Source organism: Vulpes vulpes, chromosome 8, assembly GCF_048418805.1.
Source record: "Vulpes vulpes isolate BD-2025 chromosome 8, VulVul3, whole genome shotgun sequence".
Taxonomy (NCBI): Eukaryota; Metazoa; Chordata; class Mammalia; order Carnivora; family Canidae; genus Vulpes; species Vulpes vulpes.
In genome coordinates, this window is record NC_132787.1 from 87,891,761 (window position 1) to 87,914,093 (window position 22,333).

Below are 22,333 nucleotides of genomic sequence, written 5' to 3' on the forward strand. Positions count from 1 at the left end.
TGCCCGAGGTCTCATCTGTCTTATTGTCCCGGTTTGCCCGGGACTTTCCTGGTTTGGGCATGTAAAGTCTTTCATCTTAGGTTTCCATTCAGTCCTAAATAAACTGGGATGAGTGGTCACTTTATACCAGGGGAAGGCAGAAGGTTGTGTTTTCTCATCCACATGCCATTTCCTTAGCCCCTAATGTATAAATCTTGTCTGATTATGTGACAAACTTTCATCCTTGTTTCCAGAACTTGGTAGGTTAGAAGCAATAGACTTCTGCAGACATAGCGGACTTCTTTCATGACGCATGTGCCCTTTTGGACACTAGATGGCAGCCTCACCCCCTTTGTTTAAAGAAAGACTGCAGATCTCACTTACCAGACCGCTTGGAAATGCAGGCCATCTGGGACAACCATGGGCCAGAGGATTAAGGGAGAGAGAGAAAGAGACAGAGAAGTGAAATATATATATATATGTTAATAGGACAGACTGGAACTAGCAGATTAGTGCAAAATGGCAAATAGTAAAAAGCAAAAAAAATCAGATTCAGCATAAAATCTTGTAAGCATTTAGAATTTAGGGTGGGAAGAAAGACATGCTGTTTCACAGTGGAGTGGGTCTGCTTTCACCATCTGATCCAAATCACATGTCTGTGTGAACAAATTGCATAAAAGAGGAAAGAAAAGCTAACTGGAGTTAGGGAAGCCAAATGCAGGGACGTCTTCAGGATTGAATTAATTACTGCTTTGGTTCTCTGGGTGAGTGAACAGCACAATACGGGAGACATCCCTTCAGGTGTGTTTAACCGGACCCTGCTGGCTGGCTGCAGACAAGCTGACAAGCTTGGGGAGAGAGGCCCCTCTGGAGGCTGAATGACTCATACCGCCTGTAGAGAGCACAGTTGCCATGAGCTTTGCTCATCCTCCTCGAGGAGCTAAATTTATATTCTGAGAAAAGAACATTGTGGTGCTGGAGCTGGCAGGAGGGAGCTGGGAGGAGGTGGCATTCTCTTGGGGGTGGGTCTTTGTTGGCTTTAAATGGATTCACATCATAAGGGCTTTGGGAATAAGCCTGAGGGATTTTTTTTTTTTTTTCATGAGAAAGTAGTATATATGAGCAAGTCTAGTTTTTTTCTATAAGCATCCCCCACCTTAAATCTCAGTAAGTACTAACAAATATTGAATGTATGAGACACGCAGATTATGCTACTGACTTCTCCACCATGCCCCACCTTTCAAAATCTTATTTGAATTAAAAATGAACACACTGTCCTCCCTAAGCCATGCTTGTTAACCCAGACATTAGTGGAGCTGGATGGGTCCCAGTTGGCCTGGTGGTCCAGAGGCTTTCGAACTGTTGGAGAGTCCTAGCTCTGCAGAGTTGTGCCAGGACTTCCTTAAACAGTGACGTATTTGATTCTGCACAAACAATAATTTTAAAAGGTCAGAGGAAACAGTTATCACTTGCATCTCTTTTATTATGGGCTCTGAAAAAATTTGGTCTGGAAAAAAATATCCCTTATTAAAAAATAGAAGTTTGAAGCCCACAGATCAATTTTTTTAGGCCCAGAGTGGTGGAGTCAAACATGCTGGATGATTAAACCCACGTGGATACAGCTTGTCCTGGCAGAGGCCAGTCAGAAGACACAGTGTTCCTGTCCTGGATCCCAGGGAGCAAGTCAAAAGAGAGCTCCAAGGTTGGGAGCCTGGGGTGTAGTCAGCAGTAAGAGATGAGGACTTTTTTGAGAAGAAAGCTTCAGAGAGACATCACGGAAGATGCTTCAGCTCAGATGCAGGAGCTGCTCGCCATCCTTCACAGAGCAGGAAACTGATGGCTGGGGAAGTTCATCTGCTTTTTCTTTTCATCCGGGGAGGAAGATTTTCCAGTCTTATGGCCTCGGCATGAGAGAGTGATGGGGCAAGAGCTGAGGAGAACCCTGAACTGCCAGGCTGGTGGGAATGGGACCGGGTGGTGGAAGGAGCAGTGTGGGAGGAGCCCTGAGCAGGGGAGATATGTGGGCCTCTGAAGAGTTTCAGGCCCCTCACCTGTAACGTTAGAGGTCATAACAGGGGTTCTGTGTACCACTTAGGGCTGCTTGGAGAAACAGGCAAAATGATAACTGTGACCAGGTATTTTATTTGTTTATTTATTTATTTATTTAAATGAAGTTTTTAAAAAGATTTATTTATTCATAAGAGACTCAGAGAGAGAGGCAGAGACACAGGCAGAGGGAGAAGCAGGCTCTCTCTGTGGAACTCAAGCCCAGGTTCTAGGATTGCACCCTGAGCTGAAGGCAGAGGCTCAATCGCCGAGCCACCCAGGCATCCTTGAGATCAGGTGTTTTAAAACACGAAGTTGAATATTAGAAGTGGCTGATAGCTGTGAAACGTCCAACTCTTGGTTTTGGTTTAGGGCATGATCTCAGGGTCATGGGATCGAGCCTATGCTGGGCTCTGGGCTCAGTGAGGGGGGTTTGCTTGAAGATTCTCTCCCTCCACTCCTACCCCCGCTTGCTCTCTCTCATGCTCTCTCTCTCTCTCTCTCAAATAAATAAGTAAATCTTAAAAAAAAGAATAGCTGTTAGCTTTTAAGCGCTATGTTAAGGATACTCTTACATTTCCACTTTTCACGGAAGGACCTGTAAGAAGTAATCATGTCTTAACACAAGGAACGTAGGAGTCCTATGCTGTTCTAGCATAAGAGCAGGGACTTTGGTATCACACAGGGCTGGATTTAGGCCGGCCTCCACTAGTTCCCAGCTATGTGTGATGCTGAATGGGTCACTTCACTCCTCTGAGTTTCAGTTTCATCAAGGTAATTCCCCGCTTCCAGGATTGTGGTTGTATAGATTAAATGAGATAATGCATATAAAACACTTAGCAAAATACTTACTAAGTGCCTGCAAACGTCAGCTTAAAAAGAATGCTTTTTAGAGCTTTTAGAGCTTTTTAGCTTCTGTGGAGCTCCCATCCTAGTCACTAGGGGTGCATTAACATTGATAGGGCACTGTGCCTGCATCTGCCTTGAATGTTTATGATCTAATTGGGAGGGAGGGTATCAACATAGGCAGATCACTCACATATAACACAGCTGGCAAAAGACACACTTAATTGTTATTAAGTGGCACAAATTTATATATTTTAAGCAATTTAGAGTAAGGAAAGTAGTGACTTCAAGGTGGGGCAAGAGATAGGGCAGGAAGATAGTTTGCAAAGCCAATTACATGTCCATGTAATTGATATTTTGTTACTCTCAGGGCAACCAACCAGGTAAACCCAACATCTTGTCCTTTGAGGATTAGATTTCAAGAGTTAAATTTGATAGGGGTGGGCACAAACGTATAGTCCATAACTCCTATGCATTTCTGAGAACAGTCTCCTCCAGATGTTTTCACATATAGATATCTGAACTCTATGAACCCTTCCTGATTATTATAGTCAAGACTGGTGTCCAGAATGACCCAAACTTGGAAAGTCATTCTGGAAGGTCATTCTATTTTATAGTGAATGTATATCGTTGGCTGTTCCCTCTAGCCAGCCACAAGATGAGGATTGAGCCAGGCTAGGCTTGTTGTTGTATTTCATCCTCTTGGCCATAATGATTGGTCAATGGAATGAGCCCTGACCAAGGCCAGGTCAATCAAAATTATTGACTGGGATTTTTCATACGTAATTAAGAAAATCTGGTATCTCAAGTTATAAATTATGGTAGATTGTATTTTCGAAGATGCTCACAACAATGTCTCCCAGACTATAGCTCTTCTTGTAGTGTGACTTGATCACTTCTCCTATTGAGAACTGGGTTTATGTTTCCTCTCTTTGGATCTGGGTAAGTTTAAGACTATCGTGTAAATAATGTTTTGTGATATCCGAGGCTATGCAATTGAAGATAATGCACTTTCCACCTGGTTCTCTCGAGGTACTTGCTCTTGGAACGTAGCCATCATGCTGTGATGAAGCCCAAGCAGCCATACGGAGAGGTCATGAATATATGTTCTGGCTGATAGCTCCAGCTGATGTCCCAATCAACTGCTAACATCAATCATCAGACAGTAGGTAATCTCAGATGATTCCAGATCCCAGCTGTCATCACCCCTAACCTTTGACACCCAGCTGATGCCACAAAGACTAAAGATGAGAGCCTTGCTGAAGCTAGAGATTATAATGGTTATAGTTATTATAGATTTGTCAGCAAAATATATGACTGTTGGTGTATTAAGCCACCAAGTTTGGGATGGTTTATAATATAGCAATAAAAAATTGAAACATGGAATTTGATTATAAGAATTTAGAATTTTCAAGAGCCGTGCCCACCATCAGAAGAAAATGTACTGGCAGTAGGAGAGAACAATGCCAAGCAGAGATAAAAGTGAAAAAAGAGATTACAGAGTTCCAATGACAATTGCATCTCCATACTCAGTCCCTGAGATCCTCGAATCTTCATCTGCTTCTGCTCCTTTCCTGCTCATGCTGTGAGCTACCTACTTGTTTCCTTCCAACAAATCCATTTGCTTGCTGAAGATAGTTTGATTTAGGTTTCCACCATTACTTTTGTGAAGAGATCTTCATAATGCCTCTTCCCTTCAGAATGTGCTCTACATCATTTCTACTTAGGGCATGGTGTGAAGACCTGTTAGCAGAGTTGGTCTCACCTGGGAGATTGTGAGACATGCAAATTTCTAGGTACCATCCCAAATCCATTGATTCTGTTGGGGTGGGGGCTGGAATAATTTTAACAAGTTCTCCAGGGAATTCTTATGCATGTTCAAGTCTGAGAGACTCACTCTACATTCTAGCAGTGTCTCATTTTTTTCTTACTCTCCTGAAGTAGTGGTTAGAGGATGATGCAAATGACATCAGATCCTAAAGGTAAACTCCTGACTCTGTCTCTCCACCCTATCACTTCAGTGTGGGGCATTGCTCCCAGGGGAATGAATAAGGAAGTGTGGCTGTTGGTGATACTGCATGAAAATAATTTTCCCACAGATCCTATGCATTTGAAATTGTTCATTCATAACCATTCATTTGCTGTATAGAATTTGCCAGGCCCTACCTAGTTGTTGGAAGTACATCTAGGTATTGACACAGCTCCTTTCCCCAGGGTAATTAAAGTGTAACTTTGGAAACGTGATTCGAATGAAAGAATTTAATAATGCACTGTAGGTAGCTCACACCAAAAAACAAATGACAGATACAGTCATGTATCCTGGACATCTTATATTCTCATCATTTTGAATATTTTATTCTCTTGCCCCATACACTTGCAAGACTTCCTCCAAAGTCCAATTTTTGAGCATTCAAGCCATATTTCCCAGACTCTTTCACATCTGTCAACAGCACAAAACTCTACATTCACATGCCCCAATTTTGGGTTCCAAAATATAGTCTCTATAGATAGGTTTTTAATGAAAGGAAAGATAAATTATCATCTAGTGGTAAAGCCAAGAAAGGTTTTGCAGAGGATGTAGAATGAAGCTGGCTCTAAAAGGATGGGCAGGGTATGGATTCTAGGGGAGAAACAGGCAGGGCAGCCTAGGGGGTGGAAAGGAACCATGTAGCCTGAGGAGAGCTGAGATCATGCTGGGAGAACAGCCAACGGGCCGGTTAAGTGGACTGCAGAGGACAAAGTCAGGGAGAAGAAGAGATGAGTATTGTATTTGCCCATGTAAGTCATGGAAGATGACAGAAAATGGCAGAGCAAGCACTCTTATGGAAAAGATCCCCGAGAAAGCTGTTTCTAACAACAGTATGTGGGAGAGGTGATGGAGACCTTGGAAGGACTTGGTGTGTCCCATGTCATTTCTGTTCCATTCTGTGGGAGGGTGGCCTCTTGCTTTTCAAGGCCTTGAAACCCATATAAAAATGACTCTGCATTTACTCTAACTGCAGTCTTGATCAGTCATTTTCCCTGGGAGTTTTGTGCCTTTCAGCACGGGTTGCAAAATGCTGACAGTCTCTTTTTAACTTGTGCACATTTTATCCTGCTTTTTGGACAATACCCTGCCCTCCTCCAACCCCTTCCTTCCCCCGCCATCCAGCAATCTCTGCGTGGATCAGTGTATGGCAAACTGCAGCAATGATTAGAGAGTGTTTAATAAAAAACAAACCAGCTTTATTGGAGTATAATTGATGAACAATAGATTGTACATATTTAAAGTGCACAATTTGATGTTTTGGTATATATGTGTATATACTGGTTTTACATATATGGTATATATGTGATATATATATATGTGATATATATATATATGTGATACACACACACACACACACACACACACACTCATTACCACAATCAACATAATGAACATATATATTATCCCTGGAAGTTTTCTCATGCCAATTAGGGGACATTTTTAGCTGCATTTTTTTTAAAAAAGATTTTATTTATTTATTAGAGAGAGAGAAAGCAAGCACAGAGGGAGAATGAAAGTGAGAAGTAGACTCCCCACTGAGCAGAAAGCCCGATGTAGGGCTCGATCCAGGGCACTGAGATCATGACTTGAGCTGAAGGCAGATGCTTAACTGACTGAGCCACACAGGATCCCCTTAGCTGTGTTTTATAGATGAGGAGACAGAAACATAGAAAGAGATTTTCTCAAGGGCCAACCTAATTGGAAATGGAAATTGGTAAGTCAGAGACCTCCAATTTGTAATATAATTTTAGGTTTTGGTGTCCTTTAAATTGTCATATTTTTAATTGTATAAGATAAAAATAAAAAAAAGATAAAAATCAGGTAATCATTGTCTTCTAAAAAACATTTGTGTATACTTGTATTTTTACTCGTCTTAAACTACAAATGTATACCTAGAGGAAGCTAAACCACATTAAAAATAAGTATTAAATTTGAGGCTTTTGGATACTCTTTTCCCTTTGTTAGGGAAAAGAGACTACTCTTGAGGCAGTGAAGCAGATTAAGGAAACAATGTTTTAATCATAGCTGTTTCACAGAAAATGATTCAGGGGAAAGTTTAGATTGGATTAGGCCAAAGACACTTTACATTTCTTTTTTTTTTTTTTCCAGGAGGGAAAGCATTTCTACATAGGTTGCCTATTTTATTTTTTTAACTCCAAATCAATTCAAAGTCCTACAGACTAAGGTATTTATTACTCTAGGTGCCAATTTAGCTGGTACAAATTATTTGTAAAATTAGCTTGTGGGTGAAAAGCACTACTTCCTTCTTTCTATTTCCATAAAAACAAAGTAAAGGAATAGAACAGTAGCCTTTTTGGTAAGTCAGCTTTTCCCTAGTAAGAGAGCTTTTGGTTTTGTTCCCTTATTCAGGCAAAGGCAACAGAGGTAGGTTCTAATTCAGCTCCAACACTAACTGGGTTTTCACAATGGCTGCTTTAAAATCCTTCTTAGGCATCTGTCTTGGTGTCAGTTTCTGTTGACTTTTCTCAATCAAGTTGAGTAATTTTTTTTTAAATTGAAACTGAGGCATCTTGAGTATTATGTTCTGACTCTGGATCTTATTTATATTTTCTGTTTTAGCAGGTCTTTGTTGATGCTGCTTTGGTGGAGCAAAGGGACATTGCCTATTGCTGCCAGGTGGAATGGAAGTAAGAGTTTTTTTCTCCTCCTGGCCTCAGTAGATACCTGGGCGTCGGTGGGGGTGGGGGGTGGGGGGCGGTGCAGACTCCTTGTTACCTCTGGACAGTGGTGGGAATTAAGCTCCTCACTCGGCTTCTAGTACCGTGGGGTGGAGATTTGGGTGGTTAAGCCTCATTATTGCTGAGTGGTGGTGTAAGTCCCAACTCTCCCCTGGGCCTCCTCTGATCCTCCAATAGCACCCCAGCAGGGAAAAGGAGTGCTTTGCTACCTCCTGGTGGAGACAGAAGTCCAGGAACCCCATGTGGTCTCCACTGACCACTCCACCTGGTCAGAGGTGCTTGTTACTGATTGGCAAGAATGAAATCCCAGCTTCTCACTTGACCTTGCCTGGCACCACAGCAAGAAGGGAGTTAAGGGTGTCTTGTTAAAGCCTGGCAAAAGTAAAACTCTAGGCTTTCCATTTGACCTTTACTGGTGAAAGTGGGGGTGAAGCTGCAATGTTTTGGGGATATTTGGCTGGAGCTGAGTAGCTTTTGCTCAAAAGTTTTCTGTTTGCTAGGCTGTCCCTTTTGTGGGGACAGGATTTTCTTGGAGCTTTTCTCTTTGGGAGCAGAGTGTCTGTGTTTACTGGCATTGCTAGGTTGCTGGATTCTCCAGCACTCAGACTGAAGGCAAACAAACAAATAAACAACAACAACAAAAAACCTCAGAGAACTCACTTCTTGGGTCCTGAGGTCCCTAGTCTGTCTGTCTTCATTCTAACTTTTAGACTCCTGCTAAGTTTATTTTAAGGTTGAGGGGTTTTATCCATACTTAGCAGGAAAAAGGGAAAAGTAGGTCTACTCCATTCTTCTGTAAGTGGTAGTCTTAGGGTCAGTTTTAACTCTTGCAATCTGTGATCCTGGAGCCCTGTGGAATTATGGATTTGGTGTGTCAGTGGTGCCCAGTGGCTGAAGATAGTTCAGCCCAAAGGAGGACTCTGCCCTGACCTGCTGTGTGACCCTAGCCAAGTGACTGCCTCTTTCTGACCCTGATTTCCTGTGTGCCCTGACCTGGGTTGCTAGAAATAGAGTCTTCCAATTCAGAGCATTCTATTCCTTTTCCTTCTTGCTTTCCTTCACTTGACCCTTGGCCCTGTTCCTTATTATTTTCACTTCTGTTTTGTTGCCCTCTCCTCTTATTACCCTCTTTTCATTCTTTTTTTTCTTGTTTTTCTGACTTGTAATGTGGAAACAGAGCGTCAGCCAAGGCCTTGAGAGAGTGCACCTGTTTGTCTCCGGCGTGTGTGTGTGTGGGGGGGTGTGGTAAGGAGGTTTTTCTGTTGTGATGCTCATGTTAATTCTGTCCGGTGTGTGTCAGAGTACTTAGCAATGGGTGTCTTTCCTAGCAGGTAGTACACGAGGTTGCTGTGTTGAGACCCTTGGATCCCAGCTACACAGAGCTGCTGTACCCTAACTTTGTGGCATATCGCCACCTTGCGGAGTGAGAGGGAAAGCCAGATGAGAGGAGGAGACTCCAAGATAGAAGGATATTTAAGTATAGGACAGTATGTCCCCTGAGTAAACTGCCCTTCCTGTCTCATGACTTCCTTTCCTTGATGTTGTATAATAATTTCAACCAGTTTGTGCTTCTGATTCACATATGTCCTTTTGAAGGAGAGTGCTGTGGGAAGCATAAAAAGTAGACTTTGGAGTTCCAAAGAATTAGGTTTCAATCTCAGCTAAGCCTCATAGGAGCTATGTGACCTTGAGAAAGTCACCTGATATCTCTGAACCTCTGTAAAAAAGGGGGATCATCCCAGAGGGATTCTAAGAAGGGCCAGGTAAAGGGGAAATGCCTGGGAAATGTTCATTTCCTTCACGTGGTGATGAAAGCGCATTAAGAGAAAGGCTTCTTTGTGGTTCTGGGGATCGTGGCTGCAGCTGGATGTGCTGGGTCAAAGGAGGTGGGGGACTGGCATTTGCTGAGGTGCCAAGTGCCAGGCACTAAGCTAGGTACTTAAATGATTTCCTTTACCCCTCCAACGACCTTGAGCCAAAGGTCCCATTATCTTTACTTTATAGGTGGTACAGCAAGCTTGTCAGGTTTTTAACTCAAAGTCTGCCTCCCTACCACCTCCACTTTGTTACATTCGTCTAATGAATTGACAAGGGTAGTAGTCTGTTGGATTCATCCTGGCTTACTTTCAGGCTACCACATACATCAATTTTAGAGTCTATAAATAGGTAGAGATGAAGGGGCTCATAAGATGGTTGCTGTCCGCCATGTTCTACTTCTTCCTCCAGCATCTGCTAGGAGGATGAAGTAAGGGTTGTCTGAAAAGGTTGTCTAATAAGGGTTGCCCAGTGAGTCTGGGATGGAATAGGAAGGAGTGGAAGGTGTGCCCTGGGCTGAGGAGCTGGGTTGAGCTGGAGACAGCAGAGAAGGTGAGATGGGGAGTGAGACTTGTCTGAATGGGGAGGTCTTTTGGAGATTAGGGCTGTTAGATATTCCCAGAGACCTGCTTCCATGCTGGGAGTGGCCCTGGGGGATACTGGTACATGAGAAACGTTGGGAGTATTGTGATGTCGGTGGTCTAGGAGATCTTAACTGTACTGGGGGATGTTGGAACCAGTATTGTCCTTCACTGTGGGTTGGTTGACCCTACACGGTTGGGACATCACACTGGCCATGGAGACCTGGGGGAAACTTTTAGGTTGAAGGATGGCCTTGGTTCAGGGTCATTGCTGGAGCAATAATAGTGTGGGGAAGGGAGGAACATCAGTTGGAAAAGAAATGAAGACTTTAACATTCAGATCCCACTTGCTAGTTTAAAGAAGTTCTTTAACGCTGATCACTCAAGATACCATTTAACCATCAGTGTATGTTGATATGTGAGAGAATTAGCTTTGAAACCCTGTGAACAGGGTTGGGATAGACACACCCTCTGCTCTCCCAGAGCTTCCAGTCTTCAATACAATATTGTGACGTGGGTACATCAAGTATGATCCATCGTCCAAGTGAGAAAACAACGTTGGTGACCTCCCTGCCAGTGCAGCTAAATTGGAACCTGCACCTAGGCTTACTTGCTCCGGGGACCAGCGCTCCTTCTCGTGTTCTGTGAGGACTATTGTTGTTTGAGTCTGTTTTGGATGTGAATCCGCATCTGAATGTCTTCACCATTTATATTCTATTTTTATTCCCTTCAACTATTTTCAAGTAGCCCTTCTGAAGATTCCCAGAGTCCTGCAAATAAACCACCTGTTCCCTCCTTTTCCTTTCTCTCTTTCGCTGGGAGCTGGGAGTTCCTTAAGCTGGCAGTTTAGTACAGAAAAGGATTGAAACCATAAGGGGAAAAGAATTCACTTATCAACTATATTTCCTGATATTATCATTACAGAATTACCTGTATGTTTACATATACACTCAGACGCAAACATGAATGTTAGCGGACTCTCTTACCTTCTCCAAACTTCATGGCCCATTAGTATCCTCTCTTGCACACACTCTCATATCTTGCCCCTCTTTTGCTTTGTGTTTTACTCAGAGTAAAACTCCAACTTGAATGTAATTCTCTCTCTCTCTCTCTCTTTTTTTTTTTTTAAAGATTTTTATTTCCTTATTTGACAGGGAGCACACAAGTAGGGGGAGTAGCAGGCAGAGGGAGGGGGAGAAGCAGACTCCCCGCCGAGCAGGGAGACCGACATTGGGCTCCATCCCAGGACCCTGGGATCATGCCCTGGCCCAAAGGCAGGAACTTAACTGCTTAACCTACTGAGCCACCCAGGTGCCCCTCTGTCTTCTCTATGCTTGTACTCCTGCAGTTGAAGACAGCTGGAGAAATACACAAAACCATGCTGATTGGTCTCATTCTAAATTCATTATTGTTGTCCCTACTCTGTAATCCTATCATGTTTTCATAATGTTTCATAGTCTTCTGTGTCTCTCACTTTTGTAGGCAATATTTTATTCATATTTTCCATTGTTATTATTATTAAAGAATATTCATAGCAGCTTTATTTGTAATAGCCCAAACTGGAAAGAGCCAATATAATATATCCACCAGTAAGTAAATAAAATGTGGTGCATTCATACAAATGAAACACTACTTACTTATTGACAAGAGGAATGAAATATTAACATGTGCAGGAACATGAATGAACCTCAAGGTAATCATGCAGAGTGGCAGAAGCCAGATAGTAAGGAGTAAACACCGTACGATTCTATTTCTATAAAATTCTAGAAAATGCATAGCAATCTACAGTGTCAGCATGTAAATCAGTGGCTGCCTGAAGGGTAGGGGGAAGATGGAAAGGGAAGAGGGAGGTATTACAAAGGGGCACAAAGAAACTCTTCCAAGGGCTGGATATATTCACTGTGCCAGTCTCACATCTTAACTCTTGGTGAGGAATGCAAGCTGGTGCAGCCAGTCTGGAAGACAGTGTGGAGTTTCCTCAGAAAAATCAAAAATAGAACTATCCCTACCACCCAGCAGTTGTACTAGTAGGTATTTATCCAGAGGGAAAAAAACCTAGTGATTCAAAGGGGCACCTGCACCCCAATGTTTATAGCAGCAATGTCCACAATAGCCAAACTATGGAGAAAGCCCATATGTCCATAGATAGATGAATGGATAAAGAAGATGTAGTGTGTACACACACACACACACACACACACACACACACACACACTCTGGAATATTACTCAGCCATCAAAAAGGATGAAATCTTGCCATTTGCAACAACATGGAATTAGAGGGTATTATGCTAAGCGAAATAAATCAGTCAGAGAAAGACAAATACCATATGTTTTCATTCATATGTGGAATTTAAGAAACAAAACAGATGAACATAGGGGAAGGCAAGGAAAAATAAGATAAAGACAGCTAGGGATGGGGATCCCTGGGTGGTTCAGCAGTTTAGCGCCTGCCTTCAGGCCAGGGCCTGATCCTAGAGACCGGGGATGGAGTCCCGAGTCAGGCTTCCTGCATGGAGCCTGCTTCTCCCTCTGCCTGTGTCTCTGTGTCTCTGTCTCTGTCTCTGTCTGTCTCTCTCTCTCTCATGAATAAATAAATAAAATATTAAAAAAAAAAAACAGAGAGGGAAGCAGACCAAAAGAGACTCAACTCTAGGAAATAGAGGACAGGCAGAGACACAGGCTGAGGGAGAAGCAGGCTCCTTGAGGTGAGCCCGATGTGGGCCTCGATCCCAGAACCCTGGGATCACCACCTGAGCCAAAGTCAGATGCTCAACCACTGAACCACCCAGGCATCCCTCTTCATCTGTTTTGTTTCTTAAATTCTGCAGCAACCACCTTGATCTAAATACCTTCATCTCTTATCTGGATTAATTTAACAGCGTCCTAACAGGTTTCTCTTTGGGTGACCTTGTGACCCTACAACTTTCTTTCTTTCTTTCTTTCTTTCTTTCTTTCTTTCTTTCTTTCTTTCTTTCTTTTTCTTACTTTCAACTTAGCAGCCTGCATGATCCTTTAAAACATGAGTCAGATGATGTCATTACTGTTTAAAGTTCACTAGAGGGCCTGCCCCCACCCCCACCCCCGGGCCCCCAGGTCCTTCAGTGTAAAAGCCAACATCCTGAAAGTCAACACCATCTGGCTAATTTTACCTTCCTGACCTTGTCACTTAGTGCTTTCCCTCTTTTTCTCTAAACTTAGCCATTTTGGCATTTTTGGTTTTGACTTAAATGTGCCAGGTAAGCTTCCACATCAGGCTTTGCAATAGCTGTTCCCACTCCCTGGTGTACTTTTCCCCAGATATCCATGTGGCTCACTTTCCTTACTTAACCCTTTGCTCAAATATCATCTTCTCAGTAAGCTTATTCTGACCATGCTATTTAAAATTTCCACTCCTTCCTCAACCCTGATTTCTGGTACTCCTATCTCCATTATCTGCTTTATTCTTATTCATGTTGCTTACCTACTATAATACTAAACACGTCCCTTATTTTGTTTACCTCTGTCTCTAGTAGAATATAAGCTCCAGGAGAGCAAGACTTGGTCTGTTTTGTTCACTAGCGTACCTGAGACTGTTGTTATGGCGTGTAGGCTGTGTACTGTAAAGCTTTCAGGTAGCTGTCATGATAGACTACCAAGCCCTGTGTGATACGATGTGGCATTCCTGGCTATACTAGAACATAGTTAGAACATAGTGTGAACAGTTGCCATAGAACTTGTGCCATGGAGCATCTTGGCTGCATTCCGAGGCTAGGCTAGAAAAGTGCTAAGTCATATGGTAGGTGCTCAAAAATATTTGCTGAATGAAAGAATGACTAAATGAATGGATTTATTGAGCTTTCTTTTATAGTCTAATACAGGTCTACTTTTGTAAATGTTACATATCTGGTAAAAAAAAATTACCCTCTCTGCTGTTGAGTGTAAAATTCTAAATGCATCCAATAGCCAGCAGGACCATATAATTTATTGTCTAAACTATGACATGCTTGAGAGTGAAAGGGGCCATAATGAATAATTGGCCAGGGCAATGGGCATTAACTAGTACTAGCTGGGACAAATGGGGGCAATAGAGTCATTCCAATGATAGCTCATACTTATTCATTGAATTGTTCTAATTTTCATTATCTTTGCTTATTTCTGTCTGCTTGATTTATCAGCTTCTGAGAGGGGTATATTAAAATATTCAATGGCAAATGTTAATTTATTCTCCCTATTTTGACATTCTTTTACTCTACTATAGTGTTTGATACTCCTTAAACCCTTTCAAATTTGTTCATTTTCTTTCATTATAGGAAATTTATTTCCTTTATTTCTTCAAATATTTCTTCATCTTCTGAGGACCCTATTTTTCAGATGTCAGCCTACAATTATTATTTACTTAGTAGATAAGATTTTTTTAAATGTAAATCTTTGTCTCCAGGGGCACCTGGGTGGCTCAGATGGTTAAGTGTCTGCCTTTGGCTCAGGTCATGATCTCAGGGTCCTGGGATTGAGCCCCACATTGAGCCCTTCATCCAGATCTCAGCTCAGCAGGGAGTCTGCCTCTCCCTCTTCCTCCACCTCTCTCCCTGCTTGTGCTCTCTCTCTCTCTCTCTCTCTCTCAGATGAATAAATTTAAAAAATCCTAAAAAAAAGTAAATCTTTATCTCTTTAATGTTTTCCTGCTTAATTTTGGGACAGTTTCTCAATCTAATTTTCAAACTAACCAATTTATTTTTCCAATTGAATTCATCCTTCCATATAGTCTATCGTGATTTTTATTTCAACTATTATAATCATCAAATCTAATATTTCTTTTTAAAAAATCATTTCAAATTTTTGTTTCACATTACTAACATCTTTACTTATTATATTTTCCATGCATACTTAAGAAAAATCCTTAGTTTACCTGTTTTAATATTTTTTTTTCAGATGGGTATATGTTTCTTCAGTTTGTTGACTTTCTTCTGAGGTGGTTCTAACTCTCAGGAGTCTAGTTATTTTAGCTTCTGAGCTCAGGCTCCGCTGGGGATATCAGCTATTTGGTAATGTGCATTTTAAAAGTGTTTTTGTTTGTTTGCTTTGGGTGTTTTTGAATTAATTTCACTGTGATCAGAAAATGTGAGCTATTTCATATATATTGTTTGAACTTTGGAGAGACTTGCTTTATGGCCTCTCTAATCCCTGGTCTATTTTTGTAATAGTTCAATACAGAATTGAGAAGAATGCATGGTCTCCAATTACTGGGAGAAGAGTCTTATTATTGTCCATTAAATCTAGCTTATGAATGCACTGTTCACATCTATAGCTTTACTAATATTTGACTGTTGGATCTTTTCAATAACTGAGAAAGATGCATTAAAAGAATTTACTATGCTGGTGAAGTTATTAATCCAGTCAATTGTTGCTTTATATATTTTTAAGGTAGGTTATTAGCTACAAGTGTAGAATTGTTTCATCTTTCTGTGAATCAAATTTTTTGTTACTCGTAACCTTCTTTATCTGTAATAATGTTTTCTGCTGACTTGTGCTTTGTGTGATGTTACTATGGAGTCAGCTGTCAGTTCCTGTATACATGGTATGCCACAGTCACGGTGGGTTCTCAGTCTTTTATTTTCCAATATTCTGTGTCCAAGCTTAGGTCCATCTTTTATAAGTAGCATAGAGTTGGCGTTTGTTTGCCATCCAAAATGATGATTTCTTTATTTTAACTGACGAATGTCATCAAGTTTTCTTCCTTATGATCACTAGTATGTATTATATTTCTGTATCATTTTTGGGCTTTGTATTTGCCCAGGTTTTCAATGCTTTTGCCTCTCCTTTCTTAGCAAACTTAGGATTCACTTACATTTTGTTTAATTCAATTTGTCTACACTGTTTTAGAAGTTGTATGCTTTGTTATTAAAATTTTTTAAAGGTTTACATTTTTAACAGTTGCTCTTCATTTTTTAATACAAATGTTTAACTTAAAATCTAAAATCATCAAGCATTTTTATAATTTTCCTGAAAAATGCAAAGGTATTTTATCTAAACTCCAGTTGCCCTTTCTTATATTAGGTGATTTATGTAGTATTTTAAAATAATTTTAAAGTTCTAAAAATGAGACATTATTACTATTTTTATATAGATAATAATTGTATAAATTTACCTACATGTTTGTCAATTTCCTTTCTCATTTTTCGTTTTTGTGAGACAGATGGTTTTTTTCTTCCTGAAGTGTTTTTAGAAGTTTCTTCAGTGAAGATAGTCAATGATAAAACCTGCTAGTATTTATTTTTTTGAAAATGTGTATGGTGTGTGATATGGATCAGATTTTTTTGGGGGGAGGTATGTTTTTGTATTTGTCTTGCTGCTCCAGTACCACTTGTTGAAAAGGCTATATTTTCTCCATTGCCTTGACATCTCTGTGGGAAATCAATTGATGACATAAATGAGGCTCTATTATGTCTCTTGTGTTCCTCTCATCTGTATGTCTGTCCTTTCACTAATATCAAATTGTCTTGATTAGTATAGCTTTTTTTTAAAAAAAAGATTATTTATTTATTCATGAGAGATACAGAGAGAGAGGCAGAGACATAAGCAGAGGAAGAAGCAGGCTCCCTATAGGAAGCCTGTTGTGGGACTCAATCCCAGGACCCTGGCATCAAGACCTGAGCCAAACTCAGACGCTCAACCACTGAGCCACCCAGGCGCCCTGATTAGTATAGCTTTATATTAAGTTTTCAAATCAGATAGTGTGGGTCCTCCAACATTTTTCCTCCTTTTAAAAATTGTTTTGGTTAATTTGATTCCTTTTGCTTTTCTAAATAAATTTTAGAATTAGCTTATTAATTTCTGGAAAAAAGTCTTCTAGAATTTTGATTTGGATTGTACTGAACTTATAGATGAATCTGGGGACACCTGACATCTTAACTATAATGAATCTTTCAACTCATTTTTTAAAGTGCCATTTAAGATAGCACTAAGAAAATTAGGTAATTAGATCTGAATCTATTAAACCTGTGTACAAGATTTGTCTGCTGTAAACTATAAGGCAGTGAAGGGAGGAATCAAAGATGACCTGACTGGTGAGATACATCAGTTATCTTAACAGAGAAAATTTACTATAAAGAATTGTTAAGCAGGTATAATTTGTTGACTAGGTTTCTGAAAACAAAAAACAAAAAACAACAATAACAGGAAGGAGTCTCCGGTGCTAAAGAGGTAGCAAATATAGATACCCATCCCTAAAGCTAGGGGAGCAAAGGTAAGGGGCTAGGATAACTAGAACCTGCAGGCCTGGAGGTGGGACCTCACAAAGCGGAAGTGTAGACCCATTGGGACTGGGTACTCACTACTACTCATCTGATGCTGGTGTCAGTGAGCTCCGTGAAGGGCCTCCTGGGTCTGAGATCCAGACCCCCAAGGAGGGGGCCCAGCTGGCTGATGCTGGCATCCCCGAGGGTATGAAACAGGCTTATTTTGCTAGAGCTAGAAAACTGCCAACTGAAGTCAGCTGGCCTGAGTAAAGAAATGTGGCCATTTCCCAGACCGTGGTCATCTTCTGGAACATGGCGAGGGTGCTGGCGTTGCAGTGATGGCAACCCTACTTCCTGGGTTTTAGATGCCCTCTGGAGCCCTTTCATGGTTTTTCATTGAATGAGAGACATTGTAGAAATAATTTGACGCTATGGAGGATACCTTCCTCCAAAGATGACTGACACTTGCTTCAGTCAGGCGTTGCACTAGGGGAAGATTTAATTCATTTTGAAATTTAGTTGATTTGATTCTGGTTTCGGTCTTTATGGGGACTGCCGCTCTTACTACGAGGGTTTAACTCTACCAGGCTCCCACCTGAGGGCCTGGCGGTACATTATAGGGTTCTGAACTCCCCTGTTTATCTTCCCAGCCCTCAAGGCTACCAGGAGTTCAGCTTCATTTCGCGCCTTCTTTGTTGCCATGTTCTTCACAACCTCCCATGTCCTCATTTGGTCTCTTTCAGCAAATACTGTAAGAGGAAAAAGCACAGCTAAATATCTGACTCTCATCTCTCCATGTCTCTTCTCTTTGAGGTCTTGGGTTCCAGTTCTCACTGCTTTGGTAGCTGTCCCGTGTTTATTAATTCTTTTTTATTTTAAAATTTTTATATATTCATTTGAGAGAGAGAGTGAGCAAGTAAGAGAGCACAAGCGTAGAGGGAAAGGCAGAGGGAGAAGTAGGCTCCTCACTGAGCAGGAAGCCCAATGCAGAGCTGGATCCCAGGACCCTGAGGTCATGACCTGAGCTGAAGGCAGACGCTTAACTGACTGAGCCACCCAGGCACCCCAGTGATTATCTATTTTTATTTCTAGAATTTCTTTCTGAATCTTTTTCAGGTATTTGTCATCACTTTTTATGGGCTGGAACATGATTTCCATTTTCTCTTTCATTAAATTATGTGTGTGTGTATTTTATCAAGATATAACTAATGAATGTACAAAAAAATGCAGAAATCGTAACAGTGCAGTTTGATGTATTTTGATAACTGTGTGTCCTGTGAAACCATTATCTTAATTGGCATATGGATATTTCCATAATTCCAGAAAGCTCCCCCGTATCTTTCCAGTCAGTTCTCCTCCTACTCCCCAAGTGTTCTATTTATCACCCACAGATTAGTTTTACCTGTTTCTGAACTTTATGTAAATAGAATCAAACAGTATGTATGTGTGGCTTCTGAATCTGCTTCCTTTTTCTCAGCCTAATGTTTTTGAGATTTATTCACCTTGTAGTTCATTCCTTAATTCATTTCCTTTTTATTGTTGAGGCCTTTTTCCTTGAGTGAGTTATATCATAATCGGTTTATCCATTCTTATGGATGAACATTTGAGCTGTTTCCAGGTGTCAGTCACTATAAATAAATTTTGAAAAAAGCTGCCATGAATATCCTTGGACAAATGTTTTTGTTGACATGTGTCTTCTCTTTCTATGTATTTTATATTTTGTATCTGATAATTTTAATATGCGAGTTATTTGGGTTCCAAGTCTTTACTTTGTTGTTAATCCTTTCCTGGTGGTTTGTTTCTTAAGTTTTTGGTAATTTGTGATTTGATCATATTTTGCTAACTGTAGGAATCCTGCGGGGTTTGAGTGATTTTGCCTTTGCATCTGCCAGGTACCTAAGGTGATTTTGACTGAGAAGCACTCGAAATTAATTTTCCCTTTGGAGTTCCCTGCATATAGATAGTGTATTTTCAAACCTCTCCTAATGGAGGGAAGGCTTGTGCTTCTAAATTCCCAGTGAGTCCCCCTCACCGCTCCCCGCACCTATCCTATAGCCCAAGGCAGATTTCCCTCCCAGCTCTCAAGTGGACATTTCCCCCAGCTCACCTTTCTCCAAGGGTGTAGCTCTGTGGGGTTCCTGGATGCATGCAGAGTTTCTACCTCCAGCCTCTACCTTGGGCCTCTCGGCATCTGATCTTGGATCTTTTCATGGGACCATTTAAACAGGACGTCTGGGTCCTGGGTAGAGAATTTCAGAATAACCCCCAATTCTCCTCCATTCTACTTTCATTCTACTTTCTATTCCCATTTCATTTTGAGACCTTGTGGATTTCCCTTACTTTCCTGTAAGCTTAGCTGTGCATCAAAAATATTTTTTTTTAAAAAAAGATTTTATCTATTTGACAGAGAAAGAGAAAGAGGGGAGAGAGCTCATGCGAGAGCACAAGCAGGGGAAGGGGGAGAAGGAGAGCAGGGAGACCAATTTGGGGGGCGTGGTTTCGATCACAGGACCTCAGGACCACGACCTGAGCCAAAGACAGATGCTTAACCAACTGAGCCACCCAGGTACCCCCACCAAAATGTTTTTTATTTCTAGCCTGTACTTTTTAGATCTTTATAGCATGAACACCCCTCTGCCCCCGCCCCCCAGGGCCCTCACCAGCAATCTCTGGTCACCTTTTTGCCCAAAATAAATACAAGTCCTTGAAATACTTTTTCACAGACTCTGCTCTGTGTTCTGTGGAGAGTATATCTCTGGTTCATGTTTTCCATTCTCCATATTCCTATTTTCGGAGTGAGCAGCAAGTCTGCTTAGTCATCATAAAATCCTGCATTGTCACAGGGTTTTTGGATAGCATTTTAGCATTTATTTCTTTACCACTGTCTTCAATCCGAAGTGGCAGAGCTGTTTACTACCTGGCCTCACCGAGGGCTTGATTTTTTATAAAGATTTCTCACCTGGCTTCCTGTTTCACTTATCCCTTGGTGGTGCCAACCGAGTTCTGAAATGTCCTGATCTCGCTTAACTTAATGGTTGCTGGTTTGGCCTTTCATGGTATGTGCAGATTTCTCTAGAACTGTGCACTCACTTCCCAAGGCCATTCTCTGCCTCCCCTCCTGACTTGGCCCAAACTGCTGTTACTTACCATCCAGTGGGCTTTGGGTTTTGGGCTGTTCCTTAGTTTCACTGGAAGGTGAATTTTCTTCTTCACTTTCTCTCCTTTTTGGAAAGGACATGGGTGTGCAGAGGGGGTCTGGTGCACAGGTGAAAGCACTTGCTGAGCTGCCTGTGGCCAAGGGCTCAGGCCTTGTGTCCGGAGCAGAAAGGACTTGTACAGTTTTTCATCCTTCTTTGGAAAGCTGTCCTCTTGCTGGACTTGGGCCTGCTCATCACAGTCCTGTCTCGTCCCATCTCATGGTGTTTATCTGCCTCCCTGGATAGATTACAAACTTCTTTAGAAAAGAAAAGACTTTTTGTTTTCAGACAGGTAGTGCCTGGCACGTATGAGCACTCCAGAGGTCTTTGTGTACTGAATGACCTTGGGAATGCTCAGAGGCTGCATCCTCTTTAGTGTTTGGGGCTCCAGATGTGGACTCCAGATCCCCCTCCCGCATCTCAGGGACCTCCCTGGCTAAGTCCTGGTTGCAGAGTGTTAAGGAATGAGCACTTAGGACAGGAGACCTGGGTTTGTAGATATACCTGTTGACTTCTCTGCAGCTTCATCTTCTTTCCATAAAATGGGGCTGACAGCTTGCTCTGCCTGCCTACTAAGGTTGCAGTGAGAATAGGTAATAAATGCAAAAGTGCTTTAGAGATGGTCAAGCTCTCTCTTCACAGCTGTCATCATGAGACGGAACTGCAGATCACTTTGCTTCTTAGGGTCCAGCTAAATCACCCACTGTCACCTAACTCCTGCCACTCCTCGGTCCAGCTTGTCCTCCTGACCTGGGAAGCCAGAGGGCAGCTCCATCTGGGTCATACCTGGGACCCAGCTCACTCGTCTTCTGTGCCCTGAACAAAATGGGAAGTTGTTGGGAGTCTGGGAGCCTGGGAGCCTGGAATGATCTCTATGAACACTGGGTGTCACTCTTGGCCTTAAAATATGTATAATCCCTTGTCTTCTAAATTTTGCTTTTCCCGTCGACTTGGTTCTGGGTGTTGAGTGTGGCAAGTCTCATATGTTCTGTGTATTTCCAGTCAGTCACCTTTACGGCTTTTCATTTCCTGGCAGCAACCTTTGGGGCTATCACCTGACACCCATTTGGGCCTTTGCTTTTGGGTAGAGGGTGCTTGGGCGATTCTAATTTATTTTGATTTTCACCTAACAGGCATGTGACCAGAAAGGTATACCCATGGCCAAAGTGTTTGTAAATTGGATTTCAGGACCCAAATCAGCAAAATTTTGAAAGTCAGCACCTTTGGGATTGGTCATAGGAAGTACCCTGCCATCTTCTTCAACTATTTTGCTGTGGAAAAAATGTTTTAAAACTACTGCTTCAGGATGACCTAGTTATTTTAGTAGTAGAACAGAGGAGGGAAATCTCTGACTTTGCCTCCAACCAACTCTTCCAGGTGGACAAAGCCAGTGATGCTCTTGTTTAGCTTCTGTCTTTCTGGAACTCTCTGGGGGTGCTACTCTGTTGATTATTCTCCTCTTTTAAAAACTCTTTCTTAACTTGTGTTGATTTGTCTCCTGCTGTACTTTCTAGGTATTTGGTTGTTTCTTCCGAGCTATCTCCTGGGCTCCTATGCACCTTTCTACTTATATCAACTCTTCACCCATACAAGTTCCAAATCCACGTTGTATATTTAGACCTTTGCTCACTGCCATCTCTACCTGGCCATCCCCAAGGACATTGCTTTAAAAAGCAACTTTATTTAAAAAAAAAAAAGTAGTTCTATTGAGGTATTTGCACACAATAGAACTCATTCATTTTGGGTGTATACTTTTCATGAATTTTAGTAACCACCACCTCAGTGAAGATAGGGGCCTTAGAAATGTAGTGTTTCTAACTTGTAAACTTGCTTTTTCATATCTTAATATTTGGTCACCCTGAAAAGTGTTACTGTGGTCCTTTGCAGTTGGTCCCCTGCCCTACCCTTAGGCCCTGGCAGCCACT

General features: G+C 41.6%; 1 long non-coding RNA gene across 1 annotated transcript in view; it reads left to right on the plus strand.

The window, feature by feature from the left end:
- The first annotated feature begins 1,338 nt into the window (after positions 1 to 1,338).
- The window catches only part of LOC140600014 (uncharacterized), a 144,139-nt gene continuing 123,144 nt past the window's right edge, over positions 1,339 to 22,333 (plus strand). Inside the window, exons 1-2 of the long non-coding RNA XR_012003188.1 lie at positions 1,339 to 4,040; positions 7,481 to 7,548. This is a non-coding gene — a long non-coding RNA (uncharacterized lncRNA). The remainder of the gene's footprint in view (positions 4,041 to 7,480; positions 7,549 to 22,333) is intronic.